Raw genomic sequence first — 17,475 nt, 5'->3', positions numbered from 1 at the left:
CAACAGATAAAATTCACAGTATCTAGCATCCAATAAAAATTTAACAGGCACACAAAGAAATAAGAAAGTATAACTCATAATGAAAAGAAAAGTCAATCAATTGAAATTGACTTATAAATTACATAGATTTTAGAATCAGTGGAAAAATACATTAAAAGAGTTATAACTGTATTCCTTATATTCAAGAAGCCAGAGGAAAGATTGATCATGTTAAGTAGAGATGGAAAAAAATACATATATATTCCAAATTAAACTTGTAGTGACCACTAATAAATGTTGGGGATGAAATTACAGAATAACAATCTTTAATTTACAACTGAACACTGAAGAAAAAGGGTAATGAACTTGAAAAATAACAATAAAAACTATCAAAAATGAAATACAGGGAATGCAGACTAAAAACAAAATCATACACATACATCAGAACATCAGTGAGCTGTGAGACAACTTCAAGTAGCCTAATATATGTGTTGATAAAATTCTTTAAGTGGGAAGGGAATAGAAGAACAATTTAAAGAATAATGGGCAGAAGATATCCGAATTTGATTTTGCTAAGGACAATAAACCCACATATACAATAATCTACAAAAACATTAAGACCAAGAAAGGTGAAAAAGACACACCAATGTATACCATAATCAAATTGCTTAAAACTAGTGATAAAAAGAAATCTTAAAATAAACCTGAGGAAAACAGACATGTTATCCACAGAAGAACAAAGATAAAGTTGACAGCAGATTTCCTTTTGAAAAACAATGCAAACAAGAATTCAGTGGATCTGAAAAGGATCACAATAGGAGGTCCTGAGTAGAGTGGGAGAAAAATGTGGAAAGAAAGCTTAAAATGATTGAAAAAGAAAAACTACTAGACTTACTGCTCTATTGAAGACTGATGAAACCCCTGAGATCATGGTCCTCAGATAACTCTTCAAGCCAGGAACTGAACTCAACTCCTGTGGCTCAACTTTCAGCCAATCAGTAAATGGGTTTATAAAGTGAAAAATAATACTAGGCAGGTATGCACTTGTTAGAACAATCCACTATGCGAGATCAAGGGGGCAACATTTGCCCAGGGATAGAGCAAAGAAGGCTGGGCAGGAAGGATAAAGGGAATGAGTGGATGTGGGGAGGAGGTGAAAAGAATGCTGTTGTATTGTGGGGATTGCAGTGAATGTCACAAAACAGAATATGTATGGATTATTGAGTGGAAAATTAATTTGCTCTATAAATCACAAATTTATAAATTATTAAAAGGGAGCTCTGGTAGCATAGTGCCTAAAGCACTTGACTGCTAACCAGATGGCTGGCAGTTCAAACCCACTCCTCGAAAGGAAGGTTGGGCAGTCTACTTCCATAGTGATACTGCCTCAGAAACCCAAGGAGAAGTCTCTATGAGTCGGGTTTGACTCCACGGCATATAACAACAACAACAACAAGAACAAATCACAAGTCACAGTTTAAAAAAAGTTGGTGGAGTAGTGTCTTTAAATTAATAAAAGAGAAAGAAAAGCCAACTTAGAATTCTATTCTATACCCAGCAAAAATATCTTTAAACAATGAGAGCAAAAATGAAGATTTTTTTCAGACATACATAATCTGAAAAATTCATCACCAGCAGTGTGGTAGATAAGGTTGTGTGTCAGACTTGGCTGGGCTGTGATTTAGTGTGGATCGTCAGCTGGATATAGTTATTCCCCATGATGAGACTGGACTTTGTGTAATTACCTCCTTGGTGGAATATGCTTTAAGCATTTTACCACTTGAAAGGAATTGCCTTCCAAGTGTGCTTTGCTTCCTATATTTATATGGAAAGGATCCTGCATTTGGCTCATCATCAACTCCAGTTCCTGGACTTGAATCAGTGGCCTCCCATGTTTCCTGCCAATCTTGGGATTGTTGCCTTCACAGCCCATGAGCTAATAAATGCTAACTTACCATCTAAGATTTGTCAGCCTCAGCAGCTAGCAGCCTGCTATACTGCCTACCAGTCTTGATTTTTTCAGCTCCTGCAGCTATGTGAGTCAGCAGAGGCCTCCAGCTTGCTCTAGTGGGCCTGGAAGACAGAGCTGAAGTCCACCCAGGATCCAGAGAGAGACAGACTTCCTCTGGAGCTGGCACTCTGAACTGAGACTTCTAGCCCAGTCTTTCCCTAGAGCTGGCACTCTGAATTCAGACTTCTGGTCTTCTAAACTATAAGAGAATAAATTTCTCTTTGTTGAAGCCATCCACTTGTATTTCTGTTATTGCAGCACTAAAAAACTAAAATAAGCAGCATCACATGCACTACAAGAAATGTTAGAGGCAGTCCTTTAGGCAGTAGGGAAATTATACCAGATTTAAATCTAGATTCACATAAAGGAATGAAGAGGAATTATAACTATGTGGGTAAACATGTATTTTCCTACTATTTAAATTTCTACCTCTTGTCTGCCAGTTTGTTGCAGTATTGTGACTTGGTGTTGCTGTGATATCAGAAGCTGTGCCACCTGTATTTCAAATACCAGCAGGGTCATCTATGGTGGACAGTTTTCAGCAGAGCTTCCAGACTAAGACAGAGTAGGAAGAAGGAAGAGGAGGTCCATTTCTGAAAAAAAAAAAAAAAAAAAAAGGCCACTGGAAAACTGTGAATAGCAGGAGAATAGCAGGAAAGCAGTGTCTGATATGGTACTGGAAGATGAGCCCCTCAGGTTGGAAGCCACTAAAAATATGACTGGGGAAGAGCTGCCTCCTCAAAATAGATTCGACCTTAATGACATGGATAGAGTAAAGCTTTCAGGATCTTCATTTGCTGAGGTGGTACAACTCAAAATGAGAAGAAATCACTGCAAACATCTATTAATAGTCATAACATTTTATGTACGATGTATGAATCTAGGAAAATTGAAAGTTGTCAGAAATGAAACAGAACACATGAAGATTGATATTCTGAGCATTAAGGAGGTGAAATGGATTGCTACTTGAATTGGACAATCATATGGGCTACTATGCTGTGAATAACAAATTGAAGATGAATGGCATCACAATCATTATCAAAAAGAACATTTTAATATCTGTCCTGAAGTATAATGTTGTCATTGTTAGGATTATCCATATGCCTAGAAGGAAGAAAGGAAGACCAGTAAGTACTACTATTACTCAGATTTATACACCAGCCACTAAAGTCATAGATGAAGAACCTAAAGATTTTTACTAAATTCTGCAGTCTGAAATTGACCAAATATGTAATCAAGATGTATTTATAATTACTGATGACTTGAATGAGGAAGTTGGAAACAAAGAAGAATCATTGGTAGCTGGAAAATATGGCCTTAGTGATAGAAATGATGCTAGAGATTGTATGCTATAATTTTGCAAGACCAATGCCTTATTCATTGCAAATACCTTTTTTCAACAACAAAGAGCAACTATACACGTGGACCTCACCAAATGGAATAACCGGGAATCGAATCGAATGCATCTGTGGAAAGACACTGAAGAAGCTCAATATCATCAGTCAGAATAGAGCCAGAACAAACCATCAATTGTTCATATGCAAGTGTAAGATGAAGCTGAAGAAAATTAAAACAAGTTTATGAGAGCCAAAGTCTGACTTTGAGTATATCCCACCTGAATATAGGAACCATCTGAAGAATAGATTTAAGACATTGAACACCAATCAGTGAAGACCAGATAACTTGTGGGATGACACCAGGGGCATCATACATGAAGAAAGCAAAAGGTCATTAAAAAGACAGGAAAGGGAGAGAAGAGAAAAATGGAGGTCAGTATAGACTCTGGAACTAGCTCTTGAGCATGGAGTAGCTAAAGAAAATCAGAAAAATGATAAAGTAAAAGAGTCAAACAGATTTCAAAGGGCAGTTCATGAAGACAAAGTATAATGAAATGTGCAAAGAACTATAGTTAGAAAATCAAAGGGAAGAACATGCTGGGCATTACTCAAGCAGAAAGAAATGAAGAAAAAAAAAAAAATCATGCCTCAAGTTGTAATATTGGAGGATCCTATGGGCAAAATCCTGAACAATACAGGAAGCATTGAAAGAAGAAAGAAGAAATATAATCACTGTAGCAAAAAGATCTGGTCGATGTCCAACCATTTCAAGAACCAATGGTATTGAAGGAAGAATTCTAACCTGCACTGAAGGAATTGGTGAAAAACAAGGCTCCAGGAATTGACCAAATACCCACTGCGATGTTTTTACAAAGAAATGCACTGCTGGACGCACTCACTTGTTTATGCCAGTATATTTGGAAGACAACTACCTGACTGAGTGACTAAAGGGGACCTGTATTTTTGCCCATTTCAAAGAAAGGTGAACCAACAGAATGTGGAAATTACTGAACAATACCATTAATATCACATGAATATAAAATTTTGCTGAAGGTCAAAGTGTTGCAGCAGTATTTTGACAGGGAACTGCCAGAAATTCAAGCTGGATTCACAAGAGAATATGAATGAGGGATATCATTGCTGATGTCCGATGGATCTTAGCTGAAAGCAAAGAATACCAGATAGATGTTTACCTATATTTTATTGACTATATAAAGGTTTTACACTATGTGAATCACAACAAATTATGGATAACATTGCTAAGAATGGGAATTCCAGAACACTTAATTGTGCTCATGAGGAACCTGTACATAGATCAGTAGAGGGTAGTTCAAACAGAACAAGAGGTACTTTGTGGTTTAAAATCAAGATTGTATGTTTCCACCATACTTACTCAGTCTGCATGCTGAGTGAATCTGAGAAACTAGACTGTATAAAGAAGAACATGACATTAAGATTGGAGGAAGAGTCACTAAAAACTTGTGATATGCAGATAACCCAATCTTGTTTGCTGAAAGTGAAGAAGACTTGAAGCATTTACTGATAGAGATGAAAGACTACAGCCTTCAGTATGGATTGCACCTCGACATAAAGAAAACTAAAGTCCTCACAAGTGGTCCAATAAACAGCTTCACAGTGGATGGAGAAAAGGTTGAATTGCCAATGACTTCATTTTACTTGGGTCCACAGTCAATCCCCATGGAAGTGGAACAGTCAAGAAATCAGGACGGATCACGTTGGGCTTATTAGCTGCAAAACACCTCTTTAAAGGGTTTTAGAACAAAGATGCTACTTTGAAGATAAAGGGGGGTGCATGACCCAAACCATGGTATTTTCAGTAGCCTCATGTGCATATAAGAGCTGGACAATGACTAAAGAAGACCACAGAAGAATTGATGCATTCGAATTGTAGTGTTGGCGAAGAATAACGTACCTGAACTGCTAGGATGAACAAATCTGTATTGGAGGAAGTACAGCTGGAGTGCTTCTGAGAAGCAAGAATGGCCAGATTTCACGTATCATAGTTTGGTCAAGTAGTCAGGAAGGACCAGTTCTTGGAGAAGGATATTGTGCTTGGTAAAATTGAGGGCGAGTGCAAAAAGGGAAGATCTTCGATGAGATGGATTGTCACAGTGGCTATAAAAATGGGCTCAAGCATGGGAATGATTTTGAGGATGGTACAGAACAGGGCATTGTTTCATTATGTTATAATTAGGGTGGTTATGAGTTGGAATGGACTCAAAAGCACCTAAGAACAAGAAAAACAACAATTTCAGTCTTTTAAAAATAATATATATTTTTTTAATTTAATTGTATATATGTAAAATGTGTGATAACAATAGCAAAAGGCTTGGAGAGGAGAAATGGACATATGCTGTGGTAAAGTTTTAATAATAAAATTGAAGTAGTATATCACTTGAAGGTGACCTGTAAGTTAAAAAAAAAACCTGTAAGCTCTAACATAAACACTGAAACACTGCAAGTTATGGCTGATACAACAAGGACAGAAAATGGAATAATATAAGCACTCAATAATAATTAAAAAAAGAATAACAAACATGACACAGTTATAAACAAATAGTAAAAAGGTGGATCTAAATTCAACTTTATGAGTAATTAACATGGATGGTAAATAAACGCATGAGAAAACCATCAACTTGGCCATTAGATACAGAAATAGTTGTAAAATTAAGAAGTCCTGGTAGTGCAGTGGTTAAAGCACTTGGCTGCTAACTGAAAGATGGTGGTTTGAACCTAGTAACCCCTCCACAGGAGAAAGATGTGGCAATCTGCTTCTTAAAAATTCTCAGCCTTGGAAACCCTGAGAGGCAGTATTACTCTGTCCTATAGGGCTTCTAGGGAGCTCTGGTAGCATAGTGCCTAAGCCACTTGACTGCTAACCAGAAGGCTGGTGGTTCAAACCCACCAGCCCCTCCTCAGAAGGAAGGTTGGGCAATCTACTTCCGTAGTGATACTGCCTTGGAAACCCAAGGAGGGGTTGCTATGAGTCGGGGCCGAGTCGACGGCACATAACAACAACAACATAGGGCTTCTAAGAAGCAGAATCAACTTGAGGGGAATTTTTTTTTTTTTGGGGGGGGGAGGGTGGCTGTTGTTGAGTTGACTCTGACTCATAACAAATTTACATACAAAAGAACACAACATTGGCTGGTCTTGCATCATCCCCATGATTGACAGCTTATAAAAGTCTAGTCAGACACACATCCTGTTCTGATCAATAAGACTTTCATTGGCTAATTTTCAGAATTGATTTGAGCAGTGGGTTTGTTACTTGGATTTGGAATTTTTGGAAGTAGATCCCTAGTCCTTCCTTCCTAGTCTGTCTTAATCTGGAAGCTCCTCTGAATCTTGTCCCCCAAGAGTGACTCTGCTGCTGGTGTTTGAAATACTGGTGGCATAGCTTCCAGCATCATAGCAATATACAAGACAACCCAGTGGTACAAACTGACAGGCAGGATATTAGTTATTAGAGAAATGCAAAATAAAGCCACAATGAGATGCAGGCAGTCCCTAGGTTACAAACAACCTGTAGTTTACAAGACAACCCCTATAGAACCTATTATATTAATAATTTCAAGTACATAACAATAATTTGTAATAAGAAACAGGCACTACTTTGCCACACACATCAAAACATTATTATTACTGTATTATTATGTTAAGGAGCTCTGATGGTATAGTGATTAAGGCATTTGGCTTCAAATCTACCAGCTGCTGTGTGGAAGAAAAATAAGGCAGTTTGCTTCCATAAAGATTAACAGTCTAGGAAACCCAATGGGTATTGCTATGAGTCAGTATTGACCCAATGGCAGTGAGTTTATTATTACATTAAAGATATTTTAGTGTATCTGAAATTGCTTAATTTTTTTATTTCATAGAAAGGCATACTGTATAGTGAGACAACATTTGATTCACATTAGGTACATACCTAACTGTTCTAATTTACATACATATTTGACTTAAAGACAGATTTAGGAATGGAATTTGTTTGTAATCCAGGGACTGTCTGTATTACTACACTAGTAGAATAGCAAAAAGTAGAAAAAAATTACTATGCCAGGTACTGGTAACCACTTTGGAAAACAGTTTTGCATCTCTAAAATACATGTATCTACTATATGACTCAATCATTCAACTTCTAATAGTACTGAGAGGAAATTAAAATACATGTCAACAGAAAGATTTGTACATGATGTTTGTAGCAGCTTTGTTATAGACAAAATTTAGAAATAATTGAAATGTCCATTAGCAGGTGCATGTATGAACAAACTGTAGTAAATTCATGCAGTAGAACAGTAATCATCAATAAAAAATGAATAAGCTATTGATACACAGAGAAAACATTAATACATTTCAAAATAATTTGCTAAATGGAAGACAGACATTTTATATGTGTACATGTTTTATAATTCCATTAATATAAAATTCTAGAAAATGCAAACTAATCTATAGTTTGTGAAAGTAGGTCACTGGTTGCCTGGGATAGAGGAGACTGGGAGGGGGATGAGGAGATGAAGGAATGAGAGATTACAATGGGACATAAAGAAACGTTCAGGTGTGATGATTGTGGTGATTATCTCCTAAATGTCAAAACTTGCATGATAAGCAATTAATGCTTCTGGTAGAAAGAGAAGATGCAGTCTATTTGAGTCTTGTTGCTCAATATGTGTTCTGGTGATAAGTAGCATCAACATCACTTGAGAGCTGTTTTGAAATACAGAATCTTCAGTCCTATTGCAGTTCTCCAATGCTGCTATAGCAGAAATACCACAAGTAGATGGCTTTAACAAACAAAAATTAATTCTTTTACAGTTTGGGAGGTATTTTGGTTACCTAAAGCTGCTCTAACAAAATATATACAAGTGCTTTAACAAACAGAGATTCATTCTCTTACAGTTTAGGGGCCTAGAAGTCTGAGTTCAAAGTGCCAACTCTAAGGGCTGGGTGAAAGCCCCTCAACCTTGGGCTTCAGCTCTGCCTCTTATTCCCAGCCCATTGGAGATGGAGGCATCTGTTCATTCATGCAGCTGCTGAGGCTAACAAGCCAAGGTCAACAAGTAAAATGGCACAGTCTCAAGATTATCACACAACATGGCAGTCTACTGTTCAAGTCAAGGGACAATCCTAGATTGACAGATAACATGGAAGGCTGCTGAATGAAGACTTAGCTATATGAAGGGTCCAGGCATGCCAAAAAGTTGGATACCATTCTTCAAAGCTGCTTCGTATGTACTGAAGCAGACCACATCCCTAAGGCAGTGTATCAGCTGTTTCAGTAGATTCCACCATGGAGCTGATTACCAGTCTTATCATGATGGGGAATAACTGCATCCAGCTGCCTAGCTACTCAAAATCAGGCCCAGCCAAGGTGACACACAACTTAACTACCATAGGAGTCCAAATTCAGAGTGCCACTTCTAGGCCCTGGGTAGAAGCCCCTCAACCTTGGGCTCCAGCTCTCCCTTCCAGGCCCACTGGAGCAAGCTGGAGGCTTCTCTTGACTCACGCAGTTGCAGAGGCTTATGAACTCAAGATTGGCAGGCAATATAGCAAGCTTTTGGCTGTTGAGGCTGATGAATCTAAGATCAGCAGGTAAAATGGCAGATTGTTGGCTCATGGACTGTGAAGGCAACAATCCCAAGATCAGCAGAAAACATGACAGACCACTGGTACAAGTCCAAGAACTGGAGTTGATGACTGGGCCTAATGTAAGATCCATTCTACGTATACTGGAAGCAAGCCACACTTCAAAGGCAACTCCCCTTCAACTGATTATCAGCTCACAGAAGATTCCACCATGGAGGTGATTACAGTCTCATCATGGGGAATAACTATATATAGCTGCCATCCATTAAAAATCATGGCCTAGCCAAGTTGATGTACAACCTTAACTACCATACCTACTAAATCAGATTTGGTATGTTATGTGCATCAGGCACGTTCATTTATTTATTTATTTTTTCTCATTAAATGGCCTTAATTCCAAGCAGGAGTTAAGTAGAGAGTCTTTTACTACTCTACTTTTTAGCATTATAATGCTCATGTTTTCAGATCAGGCTTTATTGAGGTGTAATTTTACATACATTAAAATTCACCAACTTTATCTACACAAGTCAGTGAGTTTTGACAAATACATACAGTTATCCAATTATGCTTTCCAGAATCAGGATACAGAACATTTTCATCTCCCTAAAATGTTTGCTTCTGCCCTTTTGTAGTCAATTTCTTCCTTTTAATCCTTGGTTCTTGCAATCATTGATCTTTCTACCACTATAGTTTTGCCTTTTACTAGAATTTCACATTGATGAAATTAGCTAGTATATAATCTTTTGTGTTTCTTTCATTTACCATGTGCTTCTCAGATTCATCCATGCTGTTATATCAGTAGTTACTCTTTTTTATTTCAAGGCCTATTTTATAGCAAGGATATACACTGGAGTTGATGTTGGGAGGTAGGGCTGAGTATAGTGCTCACAGAACCCAGAAATTCCCATGAGACACATGTGCCTGCTGAGGCTGCCATGGCTGTGACTTTAAAAGTAGGGCAAAGTTGGAATTGCAGATTCCAATGGTATATGCAAACATTTGCCTCTCTTCCCAAATCCAGATAATAGTGAATAGCTGTCAGAACTGAGAACTGACCAGACTCCACCAGAAGGCCTTGAGGATCCAGAAGAGTCCCTAAAAATTTGAAAATTCTCTGTCACTTGCCATCATCAGGACACTAGAGGCACGGCATTTCCCCACCTTACATACAATTGCCATTTGGACAGGAACAAGAGGAAGGAGAGACGGAAAAATTTATCTGAAATGCTGAGTGTTTACCAAAAGGTCTTTTAACGTTGCATGGCGCAAAATCAATTGTCTTCCTTTTCCTACTACCTAGTGTGTAGAGGTACTGAGGGAGATCAGGTCAATCAATAGGAAAGCAAAGATGTGGCATTGTCTTAGGAATCTTGTCACACAAGGTAAATTTTACACTGATTTTCTTCTAATAGAATTTATTACAGAAGGTTACTTGAAAACTCCAAATGATTATTTTCTGTTTTTAACTGACAACCCTGACATTTAAACTTTTTCAGTCTATTGGTACATTTCATCAGTTCAGAAAGGTTGCATCTTGGTTTCATCATTATTTTGAGTTGAGAAATCTGAGTTTAGTTCAGAAACTAAACCCAGAGGTTCTAAACTCATGTTTGTCTAAAGCCTGATTTACAGTTATGTTTCCTAAATACTCTCTTACTATGATAATAATTAGCTGTTGGACAACCATATCAGAACTGAGTTTGGTCCTGCAACAACAAAGATTATTTTCATCAAAGAGGATTTGCAAACAATTCAGATACTGAATTTCAGCTCTATTTTTGATTCATTCCCTTTTTGCAAGCTGTTGAAATCTCATTTCACTAGACACATTGCAAGGTGTTCTTGATGAAATATTTGCTTCAAGGGAATCATCTTTCTCCTGTATTTGGACATACCTACTTGGAGGCTCTCGAGAGTAGTCACTTAAGATTTTCAAGACGTCTGCATTAGATATTTTTAAAGAGTAAAATAAAATTCAGGAAATATAGCTTTTGAAGTGGATAGTCTAAAACAAAAACAATTTGATGATTGCCACAGACAAAGCAGCTAGAGCCCTATAGTATAATTCAAGGTTTTTATTTTTTTTTCCCCATAAACTCCAAGTGTAAGTTATTCTTTGGCAAATAAAAAATAAGTTGTGAGTCTAGAAAACTTGAGTTGAAGACAAGAGCAGACGATCTAAAGGTGCAGAATATATAGCTTAGCACTTTCGGTGTATGTATATACACACACAAACACACAAACACATATATATGAGTCCCTGGGTAGTGCAAATGATTAAGCACTCAACTGGAAACTAAAAGATTTTCTGTTTGTACCCACCCAGAGGTGACTCAAAAGAAAGTCCTGGTGATCTGTTTCTAAAAGGTCACAGCCTTGCAAACATATGGGGCACAATTCTGCCCTGCAGCATATGGGATTGCTATGAGTTGGAATCAATTTGATGGCAAACAGTTAAGTGCTCCACTGCCAGCTGAAATGTTGGTGGTTTGAACCCACCCAGAAACACGTAGGAAGACAGGTTTGGTTATCTGCTTCTTAAACTTCATCGCCTTGAAAACTGTGTAACATTTTACTCTGCACATAGGGGGTTGCCATGAGTCAGAATCAACATGATGGCAACTGACAATGATATACACAAACTCATATATTTGGATAAAGATTGCTAACACTCATTTATTTGAAACAATATTATCAAGTACCTATAATGAGCCAAATATCATAGTCCTTGCCCTTATGGAACTCACAATATAGCAGGGAAGATTTAAAGTACATGTTGTTGTTGTTATGTGCCATTGACTCAGACCCAACTCATAGCAACCCCTCCTTGGGTTTCCAAGGCGGTATCACTAAGGAAGTAGATTGCCCAACCTTCCTTCCGAGGAGTTGCTGGTGGGTTTAAACCGCCAGCCTTCTGGTTAGCGGTCAAGTGCCTCAGACACTACACTATTAAAATAAGTAGAAGTATTATCATCAAGGTACCAAACCAAACTCATTACCATCAAGGCAGTTCTGACTCACAGTGACCCCTCCTTGGGTTTCTGAGGCAGTATCTCTATGGAAGTAGATTGCCCAATCTTCTTTCTGAGGAGTGGCTGGTGGGTTTGAAGGACCAGCCTTCTGGTTAGCAGTCAAATGATCAAGGTGGTGCCTGGTAATGTTTCAAGAGGAAAGAGTTTAGAGGTTAAAGAAGATCTCCCTGAAGAAATGATGTTTAAGATCATTAAATATATCGTTCCTGCATACTGTCTTCATTTTACTTAAAGTTCAGTCCTGTGGATGAGGGTACAGAGGGTAGTGGTGTTAGGTGCCATCAAGTTGGCTCTGACTCATAGAGACTGTATGTACAACAAAAAGAAACATTGCATGGTCTTGTACCATCCTCACAGTCCTTGCTATACTTGAGCCCATTGTTTCAGCCACTGTATTAATCTGCCTTTTTGAGGGTCTTCCCCTTTTTCACTCACATTTCATTTTACCAAGCATGATATCCTTCTCCAGGAAATGGTCCCTTATGACAACATGAGCAAAGCAGTGTAACAAAGTCTGGCCATTCTTGCTTCCAAGGAGCATTCTGGCTTCACTTCTTCTGGCAGTCCATGGTATTTTCAGTGTTCTTTGCCAACACCATAATTCAAAGACATCATTTCTTTTTCGGGCTTCTTTATCCATTATCCAGCTTTCACATGAATATGTAGTGATTGAAAATACCATAGCTTGAGTTAGGCTCACCTTAGCCTTCAAAGTGACATTTTTGATCTTCAGCACTTTAAAGAGTTCTTTTGCAGCAGGTTTTACCAGTGCAATACAATGTCTGATTTCTTGATTGCTGCTTCTATGGGTGTTGATTGTGGATCCAAGTAAAATGAAATCTTTGACAACTTCATTGTTTTCTCCATTTATCATGATGTTCCTTACTGGTTCATTTGTGAGGATTTTTGGTTTCTTTATGTTGGGGTGTAATCCATATTGAAGGCTGTAGGCTTTAATCTTCAGTAATAAGTGCCTCATGTCATCACTTTCAGTAAGCAGAGTTGTGCTGTGTATCGCAGGTTGTTCATGAGTCTTCCTCCAATCCTAATGCCACAGTCTTCTTCATATAGTCTAGCTTCTCGAATTATTTGCTCAGCTTTAATAAGTATGGTGGAAGGATACAATCCTGATGCACACCCTTTCTAATTTTATACCATGCACTATCGCCTTGTTCTGTTCAAATGACAGCCTCCTGGTTTATATTCCTCATGAGCACAATTAAGTGTTCTGGAACTCCCATTTTTCTCAATGTTATCCATAAGTTGTTATGATCCACACAATCGGATGCTTTTGTATAGTCAGTAAAACACAAGTAAACATCTTTCTGGTATTCTTTAGTTTCAACTAAGATCCATCTGACATCAGCAGTGCTGTCCTCATACCATGTCCTTTCCTCAATTCATCTTGCATTTCTGAAGTTCCCTATCAATATAATGCTGCAACCATTTTTGAATTATCTTCAGCAGTATTTAACTTGCCTGTGATATTATTGATCTTATTTGATAATATCTTCATTCTGTTGGATCACTTTTCTTTGGAATGGGTACAAATATGGATCTCTTCAAGCCAGTTGGGCAGGTAGCTGTCTTCTAAATTTCTTGGTATGGACAAGTAAGTGCCTTCAACACTGCATCCATTTGTTGAAACATCTCAGTGAGTATTCAATCAATTCCTGTAGACTTGTTTTCATCAATTCCTTCAGTACAGCTTTAACTTCTTCCTTGAATACCATTGGTTCTTGATCATATGCCATCTCCTGAAATAGATGAAGTAGATGGAAAATAGATTTTTTCCCCCAGTGTCTCTTGTGTATTCCTTCCATCTTCTTTTGGTGCTTCCTGTATCATTCAGTATTTTGCCCATAGCAAAAATGAGGGTAGAGGAGCTCTATTTCTTATCCTTGTGAGCTCTGTTGGCCATGTAGAAGTCAGCAGCCCTCCCCAACAGTGTCCAGGCCCTGCTGACATACTTTAAATTATGTAGGAAAAAAGATTGGAACACCAGCCAGATGATTTAACTGGGGGAGGCAGGATTTTAAGTTCCCTGGTTGAAGACATGTTTTTTCCCTCTTCCTAGGAAGTCTTTTGTTCATCATTATCTATTAGCAAGAGAATCACTTCCAGCCTCCCACTGATTCCCTTAATCCTCCTGTGGCAGACCCCCACTCCAGCCTTATTAAAAAACAACAACAACAACAACAACACTGCTTTTGAGTCAATTCTGACTCATAGTGACTCCCTTTGGTTTTCCAAGGCAGTGAATCTTCATGAAAGTAGATTGCCCCATCTTCTTTCCATGGAGCAGCTAATGTGTTTGGACCACCAATCTTCTGGTTAGCAGTCAAATAATAGACTTGTATTAGGTAGGTCAATAACCAGAAACAGTAATTAAGAGCAATGACTAACATGTATCATTTGCTTTAAACCCACTGTATTTTATGCTTTATAGAAGTCCCATCGTATTTGCATTCAATTACATGTACTTGCCACTCTTCCCTCCTCGATCCGCCCCACCAAAAAAAAAAAAAAAAAAGTTAGCTTGTGTGATGCTGCTTGCTATTTCTTAGTGTTGGCTGCAGAATGATGTGTCTTCAGAGACTTGACACAATTCCCATGACACTTCCATCGTTTAAGTATCTTGCTGTGTGTGATTCTAGGGTACAAATGATATTTTCACTCTAGGCAAGTTTTCACTTTGTTAACTAACTTTAGAATGTAGCCCTGTGTGTACACATCCCACATGCTTGCCTTATCTCAGCTAATTCTTCCAACAGTTCTATAATTTAGAGACACAAATGATCTCTGTTGTGAGGGCTACTAGAAATGAAGCACATATTAAATTATCTGGTATGTGACAGATTAAAAATTAAATACCAGCTGGCTTATCAGTCTCTGCTTTGTCTGATGCTACCTATTTGGTATTTCAATTTATTAAGGAGCCCCGAGATTTTGGGTGGAACCTTGACTAAAACTGCTTTTAATACTGTGGGAGAGACAAAATCCAGAGGGAAAGTGATCTTTGGCACCATTTTAGGAAATATTATCAGGAAATTAAGTAGCTCCATCTTTGTTGAGAGAAACTTCAAAAGAACCTTGAAGAGATCTGCATGTCTTTGAGTGTACAATTGGACAGAATGGGTTGACTGCCAGCTAAAGCCAGAGGACAGATCTATTTTAAATCTACAGGGCCTGAGGAGTTCCCCAAGGGCATGGAGGCTCTATCCAGATGCAAAGCCCTTGAGTATAACCATCCTCCTGAGCCTGGCTTTCCACCTGGTCACAGTTTGAGACAGCAGGTTCTCATTATGCTTTACTCTTATTTTTGAAAATGTGTTCTTGAAAGTGTATTAAATTGGCTTCCTTCATGGTGTGTGTTGATTTTCAAATGACTTCCTGGTGGGTTTTCTTCAAGATTCTCTCCATTCTTTTAGCCATAATACAAAGGTTCTCAGGTAAAAGTGAGAGATCCAAGCTGTTGAGATAACAGTGTATGATTTTCTTTCCTACAAGTTTAACTGGAAGATGCCATGTTTTGCCCAATCATAGTCTTTATTGTCCCAAGTGATTTTGCTTTCCCTGCTGGGATTGCCAATTCAATTACCTGCCTCTCCTGAGGTGTTATTAGTCTTCATTCACAGAATGAAAAAGGCATACTTTCCTCCAGGAAAATTGGCAATCTCTTAAAATGATCATGTTTTCCATGAATGCTGAAATGCACTCTCCATAGACATTTTGGAGAAGAGAATCCATAGCCTCTGTAAACTTTTCCCGAGGATCGTGCTCAGAAAAATATCTTACGTTTTTCAAATGACATCTGGGTTGGTAATATCTTAATGGTTGTTTGTTCATTTGTTTATTCACTTACTCATCCATTTGACAATTATATATTGAGCATCTACTAAGTGCCAGGTACATAATATAATGATTGGACACAAATACTGCCCACATGGAAATTACATCTTAATGGGGGAGACGGAGAACAAACCAATAATAAAATTAGAAGTATGTTGGGAACATTGTGCTCTTTTAAAGAATTATCTATATGAGATGAAATTGAAAATAACACTTTGGAGGATGAGAAGGAAAAAGATATTGAGAAGGTGGCACAAATTGAAGAATATAACCAATGTCACTGAATTGCACATGGAGAAATTGTTGAATTGATATATTTCTGCTGTATGTATCTTCACTTACACACACACACACACACACACACAAATATGTTAGATAGTGGTAACTGCTAATGAGAACATAAATTCCAGAAATGGATGGGGAGTGTAGGGCAGATGGTTTGTTTGGGGAGGGAGGAAATGTAGGTTGTCAAAGGGATAATGGAAATTTAGATATGTCTCCAGAGAAAGTCTCTCTAATATATCTTGAAGAAGTGAGGGTTGTTTTTTGGGGAAATTTTTCTAGAGATGAGAAGAGTAAATGCAAAAGGTCTAGTGTGTTTGGAAAGTAGCATAGAGATCAGGGTGGTCAGAGCAGAGTGACCTGAAAAGGTCAGAGAAGTGATAGGAACCAGATCATGAGGGCTGTGGTGGTCCTGGTGAGGATATGGGCTCTGCTGTGAGCTAGAAGTAAAACCCTAGACATATTTCGAGCAAGGAAGAGACATAACTCAGTTATAATAGGGTGGCTCTGGCTGCTGGGTTGAGGATAGGCTGTGAAGGGAGAAGGGAAGAAGCAGGGAAGATGTTTAGCAGATGACTGAAATAATCCAAGAAATGGTGTTTACTTGGATCAATTAAATGAAAAAATGGTTTCTGGGTCTGGGTTATTGGTACGAATTAAAATACTATCATTCATGTTAAATGAAAATATCTTTGTATTTTAAATTTACATGCAATCTTGATAACCAAAGTTTTATTTTTTGTCTATTCAAAAATTCTTTAATTTACAGTCACTTATTCAACAAATACTGAACAACTATTTTGTATCAGATGATATGCCAAGCAAAAAGAATAAAATGATGAACAAAAAAGACATTTATGCCTTGCATTATGAAACTTACGACATTTATGCCTTGCATTATGAAACTTACAGTCTATTGGAGGAGGCAATCATTAAGCAAATGATTATATTAATAACTAAATATAGAAACATTTAGTAAATACCTACTATGTATGAAGCATCTTATATGGACTTTTTTCTTCTGTTAAAATTTTGTTTATTTTTTTATTTTTATATATTTTCCCTCCCTCCCCTCCCCTTCCACTCCTGGTAACCAGCAAAGAATGTTTCCTTCCATATGTAAACCTTTCTTTGACTTTTTAAAATAATGAATTAATACTATATCTGTCCTGTGATTAACTTATTTCACTCAGCATAATATCCTCCAAATTCATCCATGTTATGCGGTGTTTTGCAGATTCTACATTACTCTTTACTGTTGCATAGTACTCCATTGTGTTGATATGCCATAGTTTCTTTTCTTTTCTTTTTTTTTTTTTTAATTGTGATTTGGGTGAAGATTTACAGAGCAAATTCACTTTCCATACAGCAGTTC

The sequence above is a fragment of the Orycteropus afer genome, unplaced genomic scaffold (assembly GCF_000298275.1).
Source record: "Orycteropus afer afer isolate SDZICR_OR568_19922 unplaced genomic scaffold, OryAfe1.0 scaffold00160, whole genome shotgun sequence".
NCBI lineage: Eukaryota > Metazoa > Chordata > Mammalia > Tubulidentata > Orycteropodidae > Orycteropus > Orycteropus afer.
This window is presented reverse-complemented; position numbering follows the sequence as displayed.